This window comes from Rhopalosiphum maidis, chromosome 1, assembly GCF_003676215.2.
Source record: "Rhopalosiphum maidis isolate BTI-1 chromosome 1, ASM367621v3, whole genome shotgun sequence".
NCBI classification, from domain to species: domain Eukaryota; kingdom Metazoa; phylum Arthropoda; class Insecta; order Hemiptera; family Aphididae; genus Rhopalosiphum; species Rhopalosiphum maidis.
In genome coordinates, this window is record NC_040877.1 from 24,235,945 (window position 1) to 24,257,360 (window position 21,416).

A 21,416-nucleotide genomic window follows, 5' to 3' on the forward strand; every position below is an offset into this window, starting at 1 on the left:
AAGTATTTGATAAATGTAATAAATTAATAAATCTAAATTTTGAATTAAATTTCCTGCAGACATAAGAGCTTTTGACTGGGGTGTATAACATTTATTTTGAATTAATACACGAAGGGCAAAATATTGATTTAATTTTTAATTTATATTTTATTATTTGTTAATTTCTTTATTGTATTTCGTTTTGTATGGTTTATATTATTATTATTCAAGTAATGTTAAAAAATGTATTTTTATGTATATTTCTGTTTACTTTTTACTGTATTTTAATAACCCTAGGAAATTCAGTTAAATAATAAGTCACAGGAGAATTGGACAGTTAAGTATAGAAGTAGCAATATAAAAGACAACCGAATTTGAGTCAGTGAGTGTTGGTTAAGAGTTGATGGGAGCAGTCGCAGAGACTAGAAGCGAGAGCCATTTCAATAAAAAGTAATGTAATTAGATATTAGGACAATTTTTAAACCAAGTATTGCTATATAAATAAATTATAAAATCTTCTTAATAGGTGTTAAGTTGTATTATTGTTATTTACTAATATTATTATTAGGTATCTAGTTGAATTGTTATATTATAATGTATATGGTACATTACTAGTGGCAGAGCTACTGTACCGTGTTGAGGTCGATTTTAAGCCTCGACAAATAATTAGAAACTTTGTACTGTGTACAAGAGAGGATACCATAGACAAGAAAACGTTACACATGCATACCTTCATAAATAGTACATTATACACTATTGTTTTTTTATATATATAATATAGCTTAATCTACGTGTAAAATAATCAAAACTGAATTTTATATATAATGTAAGCCCTATAGAATTCTGAAAAGTTTTCTTCGAAAGATTAAAAAACTATAATTACGATATACATGCATAATTTAACTTGATATTGTAGTATTTACTATTTACAGTGTAATTTCAATTTATGGTTCAATGGTTCAATAATCGTTTGGTGAAATGAAGCAATCGGCGTTAAATGTTTTATAGATGGTAGGCCAACCATACAGTCGATCTGTGTATAATATTGTTTTTGAAAATAAACTATGATTGCATAAGACTGTGCGGTTTCCATGAAGTCTTTTGTTACCATTTTAATGACTATTTAATCATTACGTATACACATCCAATACAGTAAAAATATTTCACTTTACAAATGATTATTATTTTTAGGCATGATGAATGTGTAAAAATGTAAAATATACTAAACTTAGACACTCTATATGGTAGGTCTTAATAATGCTTTTGACATGTTTGGAAACGTTCTTTATGTTCAAATTTGTTGTACAAATTACCTGTTATGTTATGACGGTAAGTATAAGATTATAAAATGTAAATAAAAATATTATTTGCGTAGTGTTTATACTGTATTCAATAACTAGCTATGATATTATCGGGATAATTTGCCAAAAAAAAAAAATTCTATATAATAGCGAAATTTTAATTCTTATTTATTTTGTTAGCATCTAAACGTTTGGTCATAACCAAATAAGCCTTAACCTTGTTCTTAAAAACAGACATTTTTAAAGACCTATCAAGGATGTATATTATAATATTCGTTATTACCTATTCATCAGGTATCACTATCAGTTATAGTTGTACATTTAATTATGTATAAAATATACCATTGTTCTAATAATCCTGGTTTAATGTCGTTTTGCAATTAGTTACAACCTTTTTGATAGCTTATAATCACTTTTTAGTACTTTACCTATACGTTTTCAAGTCTTAATGTACATACTACATTTTATCACACTATTACTGTTTATTTTTTACAGTGTATATTCTACATATTATTATACACTACGTATTATACCCACGTAGTTTTTAATTGCACACGCGTAAATACCTATGAAATAAAAAGGTTGTATGTTTCGTCCTATGAAAAATAACTTTTTATTCAAGTCAAATTTGAATTTTCTTTTTTTATCTTTATACTTATGTTTCTTTTGTAGGTTTTTGAGACATCATTCATTCACGAAATAAAATATATACGTTGTATAGCAATTAAACATGCCAAGTATATCCCCGTATACTTATTATTTACCCGTTAGAGCAGAAAAACTCATTGGATTTACTGCGATTATTCATCATCATCATTATTTCAAAAAGCTAGAATATAATCTGATTTTATTGTATGATGCGTTATAATCTCGTTTTAACTTTCTAGTTTCTACTTTCTGATCCTCTGTGAATTCTGATAATATATAAGGTATAAGAATAACAAATATGAATAATCCAAATGCCAATGAAAAATTCTAATGAAAAGTGCTCACGCTTGAAAGTAATTAAATCAACTTAAGCAAGAGCTATAAATTAAACTTGGAAAAATGATTAACAGCTTGGACTTACGTTAGGTATTTAAAGTTAAGAATTATACTGATATAATATTTATCTCAAGAAATAGTTATTATTTATTTATACATATTATGTTGTTTATTTAATTTTTAATTTGTTTTGTATTCATGAACTTTAAATTATTTTTTTTTTTTTACTGATAATGAGTAAGAAATTGGTAATTAGGTAAATGTAATAAATGTTTGAAACGTTTTTCAATTTTTCTAAATAGTGGTGGAGTTTATAATATTGTAATTTATAATAGTCTAGTACAAATAACTATAGCTGTCTCTCAGTCCACTAATTACCTCAGTTGTAACAGGTCCATGGGACCATAGATAATGTAGTACTTTCTCAATATGGCGATAGCCTTAATGAAGCTATAAAATATGTTAATATAAATATATAAACAAATATTAAGGAAATTTGATTTTGTCAAAAACTGGTTTTACATAAAATTTTTTGTTTTTTAAATATTATTAAGAAAAGTACTTAATATAATTTCTTTATTTTTTACCCCACCACTAGGGGCGTTCTAAGCATTTTCACTGTTCCAAAAAGTGATGACAGAGGACACACACACAAAAAAATTCACATATCATTGTAAATGTAAAACCAATACATTCATTGCTATGCTCAGAATCTAAAATATAAGGTGGATTATACGTAACAACAAAAAACACGATGTAGAGCTCACATAACAAAAACACACAATCAAATATGTATGTAAATAATTAACTATCACTGAAAAAAATTTTGGTGGTAATAACAATAATATAATATTGTTAAGGGTCAACAATGAGAATCTTGTTGCGAGGAATATTTTCTTGTAAGATAATCAATGTTTTTGACATAATTTTGATTTTATGATAATTATAATACAATTTTCAATATTGTCTTGTGAACTCTAAATAACCACCAACGGCTCATTGTCTGCGTTATCCTCTCGTATTTTATGATTGCGCTTTGCAAGTTGCACTCATCGTCGTTCATTTTTAATGTTTTGACTTAATTTATGTTAGAAGTTTTTGGTTTACAATGTGTCGTAATGTTGTTATAAAATTAAAACTACTGGTTAATTATTAATGTAATCAAAACCAATTACATTATATAGAAAAAAAATTATAATAATTTATAATTCAGCGTTTTTTTAAAATTATTGTTATATTTCATATTGACATGGTAATTTTCCTAAAATAGCTGTAAAATAATGAGAGTATAACGCCTGTTAGACCGGCAAATTAAATTACTACTGTGTAGACTCTCAGTATGTATTTAACAATTGCAGGCTCAAACAAATAGCTACTTTATTTTTTATTTATTAATACCATTTTTGATATACAGTACATACAATTATATTATATTATTTACTGTTTACGCGCATACACACATATTTGTTATACCGATATAAATTTATAATTTTATAATTTATAATTTTTTTTCCAAATAGTAGCGAGTTTCAAAAATTTGAAAACTGTTATTTAAATAAATAATTATAAAAGAAATACGCAGTTAAAATATTAAAAAAAATTTTTTTTTAATAAAAACCTATATTATTGTTATTTGTGATAATTAAAGTATACAAGAATATTGTATATTTTATATGTTTAAAATGTTCTTAAATATTTTAATATCATATGTTCTTTTTAAAAGATTGTGTACTGATATATTTAATAAAATTATATTTATGAAATAAATAGTCCTATTGTTATAGTTTAACTAATGTTTTTAAAAAAACAAACACAACTAAAAAATATTTTGAATAATAATATTATTTTAAAAATTAGATACACATAAATTCAGTTTAATTTACCATATGAAAATAATGATTTGCTTACTTTTAAAAGTTGTCTGTACTACAATTGGGTAAAAATAAAATGAAAATATTTTACGATAAATACCTATTGATCTTAACTGTCGTTGATTGATTGCGGTCGACTGTTGTATGGTATATTATTTATGATCGATTGACGTATATATTGTATATTTATAGTATATTACCACTTATCTCTACGGGCGGGGGTTGTCTTCATTAAAGCAGATTTCGGCGCCCTATTTTTTTCTCTCTCTTACTTTTTCATAATTATATAGAAAAATTTTTAGTATAACTATGTCATAATATAATTTTATTTATTTTTTGTATTTTTATAAATTATTATAATACCGCAAAATATAGGTAGATACAAAAAATAAAATAGTTAAAATTAATTGTTCTTAATAGGTATTTTAATTTTAATTACATATAATTTATATAAAATTTCAAATTGAAATGCTTATAAATTTTAAAAGTGCATGGGTAAAGTGAAACACTATTTCTAGAGTAAATAATAAAAATAATCCTTAAGTTTAACATACAATTGTAGGTACCTATAAAATATATCTAAACATCAAAATTAAAAATTTGCTCTTCCGCATCGAAACAAAAATACTAAATAGTAAATAGTTAGTACAAAATATCTACTTGTAATCTACTTGTAATTTATATTAGGCTAATGACCTGTGATGTTGAAGCCTTACTTCTAATAATAATAATAATAATAAATAAAGATAAAGATAAACACTGATAAAAAATAAAATAAAACAAGCCGTTTTTTATTTAATAAACAATAATAAACTAATATTAATAAATATTTAATAATATTAATTGATAACCAAAAATGGCATTTTATTATAAATTATAACTTAATGTTCATCATACATTTTTAAATATTAAAACATAACGATTTTTTTTTTAAATTTTAACAGAAATATAATTCTTATATTTTTTTTCATGATATAATTTATTTTTGTTTTTGTTTTTGATACTGTTACACCATTATTTTCATTTTTTGGGATTTTTTGTTACCTTTTACAGTTGTTTTTTTGTTTTTTTTCGTTTGATCAATTGTTTTTATTTTTTTTTTTTTTTTTCGTTTAACAACATTTTTTAAAAACGTTTTCCATCCCTGGTTTAATCTAATTTATACTTTTGACTATACCTATTGTGTTTAACTTTTTTAATATACAACTTACTATAAAAAAATTAAAAAACAGTCTAATTAATATTTACATTATAGGTAGCAATGCATTACATCGTCTTTTTATAGTTCTTAGTTTTTGGAGGAAATATTAACATATATTTGCTACTAAAATAAGGTAGCAATTTTCATTTGATTCGCCGACTGAACTGATGGGGTACAGACGGTGCGTCAGCCAATAACACGCAGTCTCATTTATGAATTCCTGATCCCAACTCAAGAGTGGGTTAAATGAGGAGAATGCTTAGGTCGTTAGGTAGGTTTATAATTGGGCCCCTGATCAGTTAATTTCAATGAACCACAACGCCCTAATCAAACTTAAATACAATGCAGTAAGTAAAATAATTTTATTTTTAAGTAAAAAGTAATTAACCTATTACTTTATTAGTAATAAGTATAAAATTATAATCAACAGTGTTTTACATATTTTTTTTTACAATTGCACACATTTATAACGATAAATGGTTTTTAAAACACTCATCGTTTACACTTAAATTGTGTGCATGAAGTATACCTGTATAATAACGTACCTATTTTAATGTTTTGTATAATATGTTCAATAAATCAGACTTAAATTAGGTATTACGATTTTCAATATTTACAAATTGATTACATTGGAACACAAGTCACGACTTATAACTTAAAAGTGATTTAAATATACATTTTCCCATTTAGGTATGGGCCTCCTGTGATGTTTGTGAAGCTGAATTGGCTAGATCGATATTGCCTCAGGGTGACTTAATGAGACTGTAAATGTAATCTATTTGTATAGGAGAATGCAAGCCGCAAATAGCATGGACAGTAGTATATTTCAAGAGCGTCTATTGATATTTATCGATCAACGTATAACTATTATTCCTATCCGCCATCATAATCATAATCTCAATATTTTATATAAAATGTCAAGGTCCAAAAACATATTTTTTCATAAATGTGTTTTATTCAGAAAGTGTATACTTAGCCATATAAATAAATTTAGTATTATGTTCAAAATATAAGGTACCTATAATACCGTTATCGTGAAATATTAAACACTGTTAGTCAATAAACAGAGCAACTACAGCATGTTAGTCAATTTTTTGTTGGTAGGCTAAACCACGTATAATAAAGATCTATAATAATATATAAAAATATATTACGTTTCTTATAATATTTAGTCTTTTGAAAAAATTGTTTGCATGATATATGGTTTAATATTGTTTGAGAAGCAAAAATTAAAGTGGTAGTTTAGACAATTATTTAGTATTGATTGATTTTAATTTTTAAAAACGTTTCAGTTCATTTAGCTTATACGTAATTTTCATGCTCAATATAATGTATGAAATTGTCTATAGGTATATACTACATTCAATAAAATATTATTTATAATATATTAAAATATAATACTGCAAAAATTTACTACATAGAATGGTTAAAATTTATAATTGATAACAGTATGTAGTAAGTATCTATCTGTACTACCTACCTTACACTACAAATTTAGTATACGTTGATTAATTACAACAGTGATTAATGAATGCTATAGGTTAGGTTAGGTTAATTAATAATACACTTAGAACTTTAGACTATATGTAGGTATAATACACATAATTAGAGGATTTAATTTAGATACATGCCTGTATATCCTATATGTACAATAACTTCTTTTTTTAAATGTCTAAGAATACAAACAACCTGTAAAAAAGAAACCATTTACAATAAACAGAATAAACAATAAGCATATAATTCGAATAGATAAAACAAGTTATGGAAGGCAAATGAAAGAAGTAACTTATTAGTAGAGACATTCTTCGAGCAGGGTAATTATTTTAGTTTAGTTTAATTTATATAGTATTTAAATGTGGGCATTGTAAAATGAAATTTAGAGTCTTTTCACTATTGGCGCGTTAAAATTTTGAGACTTAAGGATTTCTAGAAATAATCATGTCAACATTTTTAGTAAGTGAATTTTGTTGGGAACTGAAGAGGCTATAGAAATTTTTGTAAGAAATCATATTTAAAAATAAAGTAATGTGGAGGTCGGAATGAAGTATAACATTTAACACGTAAGGTGGAGCTCCCGTTATAATTCTGAAGAGTTATGGATTGGAATTGTTTAAAATACATGTTTGATGTTTTTTTATTTAAATATTGTTGGACAATTATAGTTGCAACAGTTAAGTGTACTTACAACATAATTTTAGTTAAAAATACAATTTATAAAATATAGATACGTTGATGTTTACTAAATTTGATGTATTTTGTTTTATTTCTTTTTTATTATAATTATTAATTTCATATTGTAGAATAGGGTTTAACATCGGTAATAATTTAAACATTGAATGAATTTATTAATGTCGGTGTAGTAAAATAGTTTGGTAAGTGTGCTAAAATTGCAATTTATTATGATCGCAGTTGAAGTAAAAATATTCACCCATTAGATAGCTAGGTATAGCTGGTAGTCTGGCACTTGGTGTATATGTATACTAATCGTACATAACGTACGTTATATGAGAACCATTATTAATTCGAGTTTCTTTATAATTACACTCATTCTTACATTCTTCTTCCTCGATAATTACCCACGTCGTGTAGTATATAGGTAGAAGGTACCTATTTATATAATAATGATATATTATTGTAAAGTAACTAGGATCGCAGGATTTTACAGAGAGTAGGTACATATTATAGTAATGGAGTGGATCGCAATTATTATACACAGGTGTCTACAAGAAGCCGCCGTACATTCGCCATGACAATACGAAGTTTCATTTTCCCCGCCCATGGGTTACGATGAGCCAGAGTTCGCAACGGCCGTGATCGACAATACGCGTATCTACATCAACACACCGACGTCGGTGCGGTGGTGTTGCACTGCTACCTACCGCCATCGACATCGCCATCGCCAACGGTCACCACACACCGACACTGGAGGGGTAACAGTAGCAAGTAAGCTGCTGCCCGGTATCGTGTCTATCGGTTTTTTCTTTTATCGTGCATGCTGGTCACACTGTGTTTCAGTGGTCTTTCATCTTTGGCCCACAAGGGAATTTTATATTGCTATCACTTTTATTGCCCGTCTGTTGCACTGTAAATTCCACTCTGCTGCAGTCGCCAGACCGCGGCCGGTTTGTTAGTCTTGTCATTACTTTCGAACTGTTCTGTTTGGTGTTTTTGTAGATTTTTTTTCGCTTTGCTCGACTTTTATTAGTTTGGTGAATTCGACTCAGTATTTAAATTGTTTGATATATTTTTTAATTAATTAACACATAAATGTCGAAAATTTTATATAAAAAAAAAAATAATACATTGTATTGAGTGCAGTGTGCGGGCGATTGTCCATTTTGCTGGAAGTCTAACTTCAAATATTTCAAAGAAGTATTACTGTAAGTAATCGAAAAATATAGCAGATATATTATTACTTGATTTTGAATTTTTATCACATAAAATTGATAAGATTGCGTGTTAATAAACTCGAGCCAGTGTATTGTATTTGTATATAATGTTGGAAAAAAAAAGTCGTTTTTGTTTAGTTAGAATTAAGGTTTGCTAATCGTTTGGTTAATTTTAACAAATGACGTAACACAATGTAACGTATACATTCTTAGTGTTTTAAAAATAAATCGGTTTCATATTTCAACGCCTATATATATTTTAATATTTTATGTTAATGTATTCAAGCATAGGTCTTATTCCTACTAGTTTATTCTAGTTTAGTGTAGATTCTTTGATTTTTAAATATCAAGCAATTCACATAATATTATTATTTATTAGTAACTATTATTATTATTGTGTTAAAACCTCTCATTATTTGTGTAAAAGCTGTAGTAATGTAATAGGTAGGATGTAGGTATAAACACATATTATTGTTTCATTGTGTACAATGTCAACGCTGACAATTGCCAAATGGTATTCCATAATAGTTGCAGCACATACATTGAGACAGTGGCATCAGAGTAATATTTATTTTAGATGCACTACTGAAAAAAGTTTAGAACAAAAATTGTTGTATAATATTATTAATAATATTACATTTACCTATGATATTTTATTACATTTATTTGCATCTGTTTAGTTATTATCGTTGATTATATTTAAATACCCAAGTATCTATTAATTTTTAGTTTAATCGAACATGGTAATATTTATTTTACTGAGCAACATATAAACTAATGAATAAAAATCAGTGTTTGATATAAAATCTATTTGGGGATACGATTATCCTGGGTTAGCTTTCTAGTATTATGAAAAATTGATTGAATTTTAAATATTAATCTGATTTTACATTAAACAAAGTACATTTTTGAACTACCTTTCTAATATAGGTACATTATGTACACACAAACTAACCTTATGATAATTGAGGCAGAATGTTACAGTAGAATTAATCCCTAGAGAAGGTACTAAGTTCCTATTCAATAAATGTGATAAATATAAAAACAATTTTATTGCAGGTAATTGTAAATCATTTATTTAATCAATGTAAATATAGTGGGAAGTTTATAAGAATTTTTTTTACCTAAGTGATTGGCACTGCTAAATATAATATACTGTATTAAGTATAGTACGAGATATAATAATATGTAAATACTAAAGATTTTTAGGATAATTTTGTTTTGTCAATAAATTTAGGTAGGTACTTATATAAGAAAATATAAAGTCCAATTCATAATAATGTTGTTTGTTGTTAATTATTTTGGGTTTTTAATATTTTACCCAATTCTTTGATTTTAGGTATCTATTTCATACAGGATTTAAGTTTATTAAGTTACTGAAATCATTTTTATTTATTTATGTGCTTTTATTTAAGAGTTAAATTATGTAAGTTTATAATTCTTTGAACTTAGAAAATTAATAAAATATTATGTTTAATGTATATATTTAAACTAATACTGTATATTTATAATCAATTAGGGAGTAGTAGGTATTTAGTTGTTATGATCCAATAACTTGTCATTGTATACTATTTTCAACAATAGTTAAGTATTTTAAACTAATATTAAATAATTTTTAGTACAAACAATTAAGTATGCCTATCCTGATATTCATACAGGAATATTATCTATTAGCCTAACTCAACAGTAGCAATTAAAGTGTATCACTCGTTTGAGTAATTTGTCTGTTAGATATTCAGTTCGTAGAGTAAAAGAAAGCTTCCTATTTAATCAAAACAATAGCTTTAGTTCTTTCATGAGTGTGAACTAATATTGTTTACTGTTGATTACTTTCATATACATTGTTATAATAATTCAATTGTTAAATAGCATATTCATTGTGTTGACTATGTTTTTACAAAAAAACCAATTAATAGTACAGATCTTCTATAATTTTAATACAAAATATAATGTAAAAACAGGTATTACATTTTATAAGTAAGATTTATAAGTTGTCAGTTTACAGTTCTCTTTTCATTCTTATTATACAAAATATTCTATTTAAAGAAATTTATATGTTAGTTTTATTTTTGTAATTTATGAATAAAATTGTTGTTTATGAATGGTATATGAAACTATTTTACTTTTTTACTATTTTTCAATAATTGTAGGACTAGAGACGAGATATTTTTATTATAGCTATTAATGAATTGATAGTGATGTATTTTTTGATAATATTTATTTTTAAAATCTAAATTTTGCTTTTATTGACTACCTGACAACTTGTATAATTTTTATTTTGTATTTTTAATTTTTACAAAAATGACTTGCAAATTGATATAATTATAATACCTTTTAATAAATTAGAAAATTTGGTGTTCTTAAAAAAAATCATTCTACATAAATAAATTATTTTAATATCAAAAAATTATTCTTATTCAGATTAGAATTTTAAATTCATATAAACACGTATATAAGTACCTAATACTACTGTATTCAATTTCCATTTAAGTAAATTAGATTATTATTTAATTTTTAAAATTAAAAACTTGCTTTATATTTGATAGTATTCTCATGAGCTGTTAAAAATACGTATATATACAATTTATATTTGATGTTGTACCACGTGTTAATTTGAATAGTGCAAATTTATAAGTTTTACCATTGTTTGGTTGAAAAAAATTATTCTTCATGTTTTTTCTGCGGCTAAACATTGACCCCGAGAAAGGATGAAAGAAAAACCGGTTCGTGATGCAGGTTTTGCCTGTGAAGTATTGTGACTCGAGTTTCTGGTTGAAAATGTTATGGTACACATTGTATTGTGCTACCGAAGATAAAATGCTTTAAATATTATGAAATTACATACATGTAGAATTAACTTTTTTTAAATGTTTAAAGTTTGTTCAAGAAAAACATTTTTGGATCAATTAATTATTTTAGGTATCTGTAGTGACTTATACATGTTTTGAATACTTATTTTTATGTATTTTAGTAAATATTTAACATTGTACAAAAATCTTAATTTACTTTTAAAGACGTTCTTTTATACTATTTTGTTCCTTGAAATTTAATGACCATATCAATGTCCTTCGATAGAGATTTTCGTACCCGGCCTTGTTAGTTTTTATAGTAATTTGTTAAATATACCTTTATTATATTTCAATCAAATTCTACTTGCAATACATTATTCTTTATTTGCCGACGAAAATAAAAAGTGTAAAATTAATAAGGTATTATTACTTAAAAGTATAAGTTTGTGTATTCATATTTAATATTTACTAGGTATTTAACTGCAATTAAATATTAACTGAATAGTTTATGTATAGGTAACTAAATTACTTGTTTTTTTTTTAAGAAATTGTAAACTGTACAGTAATAATATTGTACTCTTAAAAATGATTAGTTCTCAGATTGAGTTCTGGACATAATTTAACTTTTAACTGTATGTCAATTATTTGCTTTCGAAATAAGATTTTTAAACTAACGAAGAAAATTAGTGTTACGTATTATTCAATATCATGAATTAAATTTCAATAATAACATATAAATTTGGTCTAGAATACCAATATATTTAAAACTATAAGTGGGAGTTGAAAAGGTATTATTAAAGTACGTATTACTTTTTTTTCTTCAGTATTTTTAGATTTTTTATAACGGTCATAATACGTAATTCTACATAGAAAATATTATATACTTATATTAAGTATATTTTAAATGGTTTTTATAAATAAAACCTAGAGAATTGCAATATTGCATGTCTGTTTAGCTCCTAGTATAGTCTTAAAAGATACATGATCGACGTGCCGCTCGGTTGACGTTAACCGTTAGTGCTTCTGATGCAGCTGAAGGTCAGTACTGCTTTCTGCTTTCTGTTACCTATAACAATAATAATATATTCTTCTGATTAACTTTAAAAATTGGACTCGCCACAATTTCATGCGTAATATTGTGAAAAAAAAAATTGTAGAATTACACAAATGGAGAAGTGTACATATTTTATCTTAGATTTTTTTCATTTCTTACCGTTATTTCATGCTTATTACTTTGGTTACGATCACTTAAAATATATTGAAATACTTTCCTCGAATATCCTTTTACCATCAGCTGTCATCTATAGATTGTATGTTTATTAATCAGTTAACATATTATTAGTATAAAGTGGTTTGAATTGAGACGTTTACTTTTATTGATAAACAGAAAATTAACTTTTTTGGTTTTTAAAATTGTATATACGATGATAGAAAAAAATAAATTAATACATTGTTGTCAGAAATGAATTAATCTTATTTTCATATCAAAAAAAAATCTAAGAGAAATAAAAAAATTTATTTTTCTTAGCTAATAGAATGTCTACGTATAATTTTGATATTATAAAATACGCGGTAGAGAATATTTCATCCAAATCCCATAAATTGATTAATTTATGTCGGTATAAAGTATAAATATTCACGATAATTAAAAGAATGATAGAGACTTGGATATGAATATTTGAACTTGATATGTACAAATATAATACTAAATATTATATTTATTTATTTAATAATAATATAATAGGTATATCAGCTCAATTTATAGTAAATTAATAACAATGATAAGTTATAAACGTATAAAACATTGCATCAAATAAACATTAAAATATAGTTTTTGAATAATAATATAATAATAAACTAATAAAGGTTGGTTCTATAGTTATGATAATTATGATAGTGAGTTAATAATAAGGAAGAAAAAGAAATATAATATAATATATTAATATATTTACATACACTTAAAATATATGTGGATAAATGCAAATAGAAAATACGATAGATAATAGATATATTACAAAAGTTATAGAAATAAGTTTATAATTAAGTAAAGTTAAATAAACATAAGTACTGGGATCAATAGGAAGAAAAAAATTTAATTTTCTTGGATTACACTAACATTGGATACTATTTATGACCACAACTCACAAGTGTATTATTTTTGGAATTCAATTTCTTTTAAGAGAAAACAGGTAATACATTACCTATAAATAACTACTAATATAAAAGTATATTTTTGACAAATTTTGGTGTATCAAGTGATTAATTTAAGTGTATGCATTCATTATTTCGTAAGGTTTTTGTTTTACAATTTATCGAAAAAAAATTATATTTTTAAATATTTATCATTATAATTTTTTTTTAAGTTTTTTACTTTTTTGATTGACATCATCAATTTTAATTTCATATTTGCAAGCAGAATATTTTTTGGAGTAGTTTATGAGTGGGTATTTATTTAAAGCTTAGATGGACGGAGTAATAGACCAACATCTTGCGGGGTATCCCCGTATACGGAGCGCTCCGCTCACCAAAACTTTAAATACTTATAAAGTTATAACTCAAATTAAAAATGTATATTGCCATTAAAAAAACTAAAAAACTTAATAAATTAAATCGATAAAAAAATATTTTCAAAAACGTTAATAGATTTTGAAATAATGAGTGTTCGATAAAAATATAGAATTTATATTTTGTTGTGCATGTATTTTTAACTTGTTCTATGAATATTTATATAATTTATTAATGTTTAGTGACTAGTGTAAACACTAAACATAGCTTAAATTACTATATTATGTATAATGAATATAATATAATACCTATATTGTATAGGTAGTATATTATTTTATATATACAGATATCCCGTGAGGATTTACCTATTGCGATATCTTCTGAAATAATGGTGGTATCACAATAATGTTCTTTTTAAAAGACTTACAAGGATAAGGACTACAAATATTTCTTAATTTAATATTTCGGTAAAAATTTAAAAAAATTATTTTTTATTTATTTATTAAAAAAACAAAGTTAGCTATTTTGTAATTTATTTTTCTAAAAATGTAGACATTTTATTTTCATTGGTATCGTGATTTTTAATATTTTTTCAGTTTTGAGAATATTTATATATTATACGGTCACGAGACCGCGGGCCACATGTTTGATAACACTGGTATTTATATGTTATTAAATAATTTACAATTTTTCTCAAAACTAGAAAAAATATTAATAATCATAAGATTAATGAAAATAAAATGTTGAAATGTCAAAATTTTCAGAAAAATTAACTCTACAAAATGGCTATCTTTGATTTTTTAAATAATTAAATAAAAAATTATTTTTAAACTTTTACCAAAATATTAAATTAAAAATAAAATATGAATTACCAGTAGTCCTTGTTCGTGTGAGTCTTATAAAAAAAAACAAAATCATGATATCTTCATTATTTCAAGAAATATTGCAATGAATAAATCCTCACGATGCACTTCATATTATTTATGTATACATAAATGTATTATATATATATATATATATATGTATAAGCAAGCGAAGTCTTACGACATAATATTAGTCATAGATGGATAATATGATGTGATAATGAATAATGAATAATAAATAATGTAGTACCTTATCAATTATTGTAGCTATAACATATATATTTGAGTGAAATATAATAATATAATATAATTGTGTGTACTGATTACGTAATTTTTTATAACAAAAATAGCCACAACTATTTTAAAATGATTGGATAGTAAAATGTGTTATTAGATGTATACCTAAAATATAATTTACATCAGTATATTACTATCCATAATAATTTAGAAATATAATGATTAAAATGTGCTTTTAAATTACTTTAACATTCTTAAAATGTATCATAAAACTGGTTTTGTTTTATGACAACTCGTTGTGTGCCTAATTTCAAATATTGTCCTTTTCTTTTATTTAAGTAGAACTAGCCAGTATGCACATAAATTCTGAACTGTTTTACTAAAATAACGGTATAATTTTAATATCCAGATAATAACATATGTGCAATCGTATAAAGGTTCGTTTGTGGTGTTAAAACTGGATTAGTAGGTATCTGGTATATTATGTTTTCGCGTAAGAAATACGCTGAATGATTTTAAAAAAAAATCACTGAAAAAAGAACAATTTAGCTATTATATATTATATATTATACTTCTTGGAATCGTTCAAACTAATTTTTAATGTTAGGTACATGTTATAGTAATAAATTGTATTTTTTCTGTTGAAAGAATAGCGATTATTACGTATTTTGTGGGAGTAAGTGCTTGTGTTAATTGACAAGGAACTAATATGTATTTCATAATTCTCACACTATTATAAAACAGGTTCATTGTCCTGGAACTACCCTAGCTGTGATACGTGTGATGTACACTTATACACAAAATTATTCTCCAGTTTGAATGTACGTATGACTAGTATAAACTATAATCATTTGTATAATTAATTATGTGTTCTTATAAAAATATGAATTTTAAATTTTATTATAGTTACCTGCACAAAAATAATTATTTGTCATGACCTAAGTATGTATACTTTTATAAAGTAGACAGTTAATTTTGATTGGAATATGTATTGGGCATATATTTTTATTGGTTAAAGTAGTTAAAAAAATGTTAATGGGTTAGTGTATCTACTTTAAAAATATTGAATGATGGGAACACTAAAGCACCCATTGAAATTTTCTTAATGTAAAACCTAATTTGTGTTTTGAAAACTTGATGTTATTGTAATACACGTTATGTCATTTAAGGTATTATAGCAATTATATTATGTACATTATCTTAGGAAGTTATTTTTATTCTAATCTCGGTTTTAATATTATAAAATATTGATATTTGTAAATAGATAATTACATCTTTCGATGTCTTTTAAGATTTTTTGATTATAATTGTCTATGTATTAGGCAAACATTATTAAGTTCGTTGTCAGTACATTTCGAAATTTGTTCTGAATCCGTATTAACTCTCAAAAATAAGATCTCGAAATATTATTATTATTGTTAATAACGGCGTCTTTCTAATAATCTTACTTTTATAAAATTAGTTATTAATCAACACCCATGCCCCATAATTTAAATTCAACTATTAGTTAATATTTAATATATTTTATTAAAATTTACCTACGTACGTAAATTATATATTTTAATGTAATGATTAACAGATTAATTTATTTATCGAACTAAAAATTATTATTATTTTTGAGATTAGGTAATGTTCATTCTATAATATTATTTATATTTAAATTATGTACTAAAAAGTTTTTTTATTAATTTTATTGGCATAATAAAAGTATTATGTTATTGAAGTCGTATTATTTTATTATTTTGTTTTGATCGGTTTATCAAAATGTTATAGCATTTATAGGTACATAATATATTGTTGGAATGTAAAATTGTAAATTAATTCTGAACATAGTAATTACTAGTTGGTAATATTTGTACTATAATTTTATCTTATACCTATATTTTTTTTAAATATTTGTAATTTAAAAATAATATAATAAATAAACTGGCTTTTTCTTGAAATAATATTTGGGATCTTTATTAATAGAATTTGATAAGTGGAGCTCAAAAATAAAACATTTTTATAATGAAGCATGAAACTTGGTTGGCATGGATCCACAAACCTTACATATTTAATTCTTGACCATACTATAAATCGCATATTATTCTTCTCAATGTTTCTTCTTTAAGAATGATAATACTCACAGTTATCACAAATAAAAATATTATATACAAATTAAATTTTATAAGATTTGTATTTTGTCTCACGAAAGTTCCATGTTATAGTATTTGGCTACTACTGTAAATAAGATTAAAATAACTATGTTTAAGTGTGCCAACTTAACGGTTTTAGTTTTTTAAAAATATTGGTTTTGCCTGTATTAAAATTTACTTATTTTTGAACATGTTTAGTTAAATATTTTTTCATACAATATTAAAATTACATTTATCAATATAACAATTATGTTGTACTTACTTATTTTAAACAATTATAATATAAATTAATTTTACCGTTAATTCCAACTAACTCAGTTAAATTGTATTTATTTTAAATGCTGTATTTTAATATATTAGATAAATATTATATATCTAGTATTTTTTTTTAAACAAAATTGGTATTGTGCTTAACATTTCGATGACCATTATAGTTGCGTCTTTATTTTTGAGATTTGGTGAATTGGTTTCATAGTAGATTTATCACCCAATTAATGTGTTGCAATTTAAGTTTTAAATTAGTCAGAGGTGTATATAATTATATAATATATAATATATATAGTACTTATATACTACACAGGATCTCCAATGAGAATTTACCAATTGCGATATCTCCTGAAATAATGGAGATTTAATTTATTTGGTTTTTTAATAAGATTCACAGGGACAAGAACTACAAATATTTCATGTTTTAATTTATTTTAATGTTTTGGCAAAAAAGTTAAAAAATATTTTTTTATTTAATTATTTTCAAAATATATAGAAAAAATCTGAGTTATTTATTTTATAAGCCACATGTTTGAAACAATGATACCACTATCATATCAAATAATTGGCAGTTTGTTTCGAAACTAGAAAAAATATTAAAAATAAGGAGTTTAATGAAATTAAAATGTTGAAACGTCAATATATTCAGAAAAATAAAATTTACAAAATGGTGGCTATCTTTAATTTTTTTGAAAATAATTAAATAAAAAAATATATTTTTTAATTTTTTTATCAAAATTAAATTAAAACATGAAATATTTGTAGTTCCTGTCCCCGTGATTCTTATAAAAAAATTAGAGTTATTGTGTCTCCATTATTTCAGGAGATATCGCAATGGGTAAATCCTCACGGGGCACCTGTATATATGGATGTGTGTGTGTGTGTGTATTGACATTTTGACAGTGTTAACTAAATATTATTTACCAATAATAATTATAATTTTAGTTTTTATTGTTTATTAACCCATAGTTATTGTTTTAGTGCGGAGCAATAGGAAATAAATTAATAATATTATATTTTTTATTGAATTAAGTGTTACTATTGGGTAGCTCCATATACAACTCCTTCATATCTGTACTATACTATACTATAGCTTATTATCCATTTCGTTGCAGGGATTGGTTCTTTAAATTAAGAATTAAAGAAATCAAATTTGTATTATTGTGTTATCTGAGAATATAACTGTGTTATTTCTATTGTTTATATAATATAACCTAACACATTACACATTTATTTAAAAATTTTGGTCTTATGTTCTGTTTTATTAATTTATTATAATGTCTAATAATTTATGCTAATTAAGCAAGTACTTTCATATTCAAAACAATTAATTAATACAATTTTTTAAATTTGTTTAATAAATTAATAAATTAATTTTTATATCTTTTATGTTTATATTAATTTATCATAACTTCTCCTACAGTGAAAAATCTTTTGTCTTTTTAATACCTCCTCGCATGTCATCAAAAAGTTACAAACGAACATGTGATAAAAAAAAAATAGTAGATATATTTAGCACAATCTCCTATATTTTATAGACATTATTATCTTCAATAAATTAAATATATTTGTTTGATTATTTAGTTATTATTAAATAATATTTTATTGTAATAATAATTTTACGTTAAACCAAAAGTATGGGTGTGTATAAATCATAATAGTAGGTATTATATTCACACCACAACACTAATTGCTCAGGATAATAGGATATTTCTTTATTAAGAATTATGTGTAGTCACATTTCCAGCTAACGGGGTATAATCATTAAAAATTGTTTTGATAACTTATTGACAATATTGTAGGCATTTTGTGGTACCAACCTATTGATTATTGAAATTTTTTCTAAAGTATGTCAGACATTTTGTATATGTATACATATTATAATGCTGTAAGAAATTGTTGACATTCTTTTCTGTATGAAGTTAAGCTAGTATATCTTGAAAACGTATTGTGTATAGTCTACGGTTGTGTAAGTCCCTTACACTGTAATACTGTATGTCTCCCGCGTAGAACCATGTTTATTCTAAAAATCACGTTCTTTACCACGAAATTCGATACCACAAAAGAGCTGCCCTAAATGTGTATGTATTTTATAGGTTTCGTTCTTTTGGTTGATTCGGAATTATGTATTACAATTCTCTATTTCCCATTTTATTCGAAAATTACATTTTTTTTGTTGAATATAAATGTAAAGTATACAGTATAGTATACTTAAATAAATAATTATTCGATACGCTTATAAAAACGTAATTACTAACTGTTGAATCAGAGAGTATAAAAATTAATCTCTATTTATGCGTATGCACACATCACGTGTGCATCGTATCAGCTTCTTTCGTCGTCCGTTTGAATGTACACATATAAAAGTACAAGAATGTTGTCGGCTGTGCCAAAACGAAAATATCTTTGGTAGAGAATTACATAAAGAAAATGTTCCATGTCTCAGAATCTTGGCCTGTATGTTCGTGCATAAAACGCCTAGTACAATTATTATTGTACCCAAGTATGTTTAGGTTTCGGACTAATAAAATAAAATAATATAAATCCAATTTTAATCAGGTGATATAATTTGAATCCACCTATATGTTTTCTGCTGTTCGTGTAAAATATCAAAGAAAATAATTGTGCTCGAAAAACTTAAGTTGTTAAATATTAAATGAACAATTTTAAAATAAAATGGAATCTGTTTAATTAATAGTATATTGTGTCTTATAGCTTTTTCTATTGTTAACAACATGACGTTGGTGGAAATATTTCTCACGAGGCTAAATTGTTCTGTAGGTTAGTGAACTTGATACATTGGCGCTTGTTATTTTGACTGTGTGTACTATATTAAATTCTATATTTTTTCTAAGGATTTGGTTTTATACTATTATTTCCAGTCATAGATCCAATCGTCACAGATAATGTGATCTCATTGTGTACGTTAACATCCTGTTGATTATGTAGATAGTAAATAAATCCTGTATTTTAAAAATAAAATTCGCATATTTTTGTTAAAATATGATATTTTAGTATTGATTAATCAGTTGTTCGGGTATAAATTGAAAAAATATTTAATTGATAAATTGTTTTAATACTATGATAATAGGTTTCTACATTTTTATTAATTATATATTGATTTTTACAATTTTAAATATGATATAACACAATATTAAATAGTTGTCTATAAATATGCAATAAGTTCATTAATACTTGTACCTCGTCTTAAATTAAATTAATTTTATTTTGTTAATATCTTAAGATGAAATTTTTAATTTGGAAAATTGTTGAAAATAGTAATTTAAGATGACTTAATAAAACAATTCGTAATTAAAATAATAAACAAGTTTAATAGTATCATTGAAATGAATAATATTATGGTATAGTAGTATAGTACCTATAATTATATTGTTTAATATACACTTGTAGTAGTATTAATATTTTTAAGAGTACTTATTTTATTTTAAGTGGAATTTAATGTAATTTTATACTTATATACAAGTAAACAATAGTCAATTTGCATGACGTGTGGTTGTAAATATTTTATAGTATCATTGATCTAGTTCTATAATTACCTATAGAAAAGTCAATGTCTTTTACTTTTAGTTACGCCCATGGATTAGTGTAACTAAAATTACTAACTTATTGAATATTTTATTATACACTTGGTGATTATAATAATTATATATACTTTGAATGTCTTATACGTTAGTTCCTAGTAAATAATAATACATATTATATTGTTAAGTTTTATTGTAGAAGTTCTCATACTAGCAGGATAAATACCGCAATTGTAAGGAATTTTTCTCACTTCTTCGCAAGATTATAATTGTTCTGTTTAGCAATTTTAAAATAAATTTATGTACATTTTATTAAAAAAAGTTTTGAGTGTCCTTCGAAAATAATTGTGCTT

At 24.3% G+C, this 21,416-nt stretch overlaps 1 protein-coding gene across 11 annotated transcripts in view; it reads left to right on the forward strand.

Moving 5' to 3' along the window:
• Positions 1 to 8,418: 8,418 nt before the first annotated feature.
• LOC113550677 (F-actin-monooxygenase MICAL3) overlaps positions 8,419 to 21,416 on the forward strand; it is a 34,424-nt gene continuing 21,426 nt past the window's right edge. For 4 of the 11 annotated variants that reach the window (XM_026952658.1, XM_026952665.1, XM_026952662.1 and 1 more), the window contains exon 1: positions 8,420 to 8,716. The gene's annotated coding sequence lies outside the window, so the exon portion shown is untranslated. Of the gene's footprint in view, positions 8,717 to 21,416 lie in introns of all 11 variants that reach the window. The other 7 variants (XM_026952660.1, XM_026952661.1, XM_026952663.1 and 4 more) reach the window with 4 other exon arrangements.